This window comes from Piliocolobus tephrosceles, chromosome 13, assembly GCF_002776525.5.
Source record: "Piliocolobus tephrosceles isolate RC106 chromosome 13, ASM277652v3, whole genome shotgun sequence".
NCBI classification, from domain to species: Eukaryota; Metazoa; Chordata; class Mammalia; order Primates; family Cercopithecidae; genus Piliocolobus; species Piliocolobus tephrosceles.
This window is the reverse complement of record NC_045446.1, coordinates 45,259,172-45,260,413: the sequence shown is the minus strand read 5'-3', so window position 1 is coordinate 45,260,413 and position 1,242 is coordinate 45,259,172.

Genomic DNA, 1,242 nt, shown 5'->3' with positions numbered 1-1,242 from the left:
ACTGGGTATATACCCAGGGGAATATAAAGCATTGTATCATAAAGACACATGCATGTAAATGTTCACTGCAGCACTATTCACAACAGCAAAGGCATAGAATCAACCTAAGTGCCCATCAATGACATTGAATAAAGAAAATATGGTACCTATACACCATGGAATACTATGCAGCCATAAAAAGAATGAGGTCATGTCTTTTGTGGGAACGTGAATTAAGCTGGAGGCTATCATCGTTAGCAAATGAACACAGGAACATAAAACCAAGTACCACATGTTCTCACTTACAAGTGAAAGCTAAATGATGAGAACTTATGAACATAAAGAAGGAAACAAGAGATATCAGGGTCTACTTGATGGGGAGTGGGAGGAGGGAGGGGAGCAGAAAAGATAACTATTGGGTACCGGGCTTAATACCTGGGTGATAAAATAATTTATACAGCAAATCCCCATGACACATGTTTACCGATGTACCAAATGTTCACATGTACCCCCAAACCTAAAATAAAAGTTTTAAAAAATGAGGAACATATGCACCATGGAATACTATTCAACCATAAAAAAGAATGAGATCATGTCTTTTGTGGGAACATGGATGGAGCTGGAGACTGTTATCCTTAGCAAACTAATTCAGGAACAGAAAACCAAATGCCACATGTTCTCACTTATAAGTGGGAGCTAAATGATGAGAACTCACAACACAAAGAAAGGAACAACAACACTGGGGTCTACTCGAGGGCACTGGGTGGAAGGAGGGAGAGGATCAGAAAAGATAGCTATTGGATACTGAGCTTAATATGTTGGTGTTGAAATAATCTGTACAATAAACCCCCACAACATGAGTTTATCTATGTAACAAACCTTCACATCTACCCCCCAAACCTAAAATAAAAGTTTGTTTTGTTTTGTTTTGTTTTAAAGAGGAAGAAGAAGAGATTCGTCCATGTGCAGTGGCTTATGCCTGTAATCCCAGCACTTTGAGAGGCTGAGGCAGGTGGAGCACTTGAGGCCAGGAGTTCAAGACCAGCCAGGTCAACAAGGTGAAACCCCATCTCTAAAAATTTTTAAAAATTAGCCGGGCGTGGTAGTGCACACCTGTAATCCCAGCTACTTGGGAGGCTGAGGCATGAGAATCTCTTGAACCCAGCAGGCAGAAGTTGCAGTGAGCCAAGATTGTGCTACCACATTCCAGTCTGGGTGACAGAGTGAGACTATGTCTCAAAAAAAAAAAAAAAAAAAAAAAAA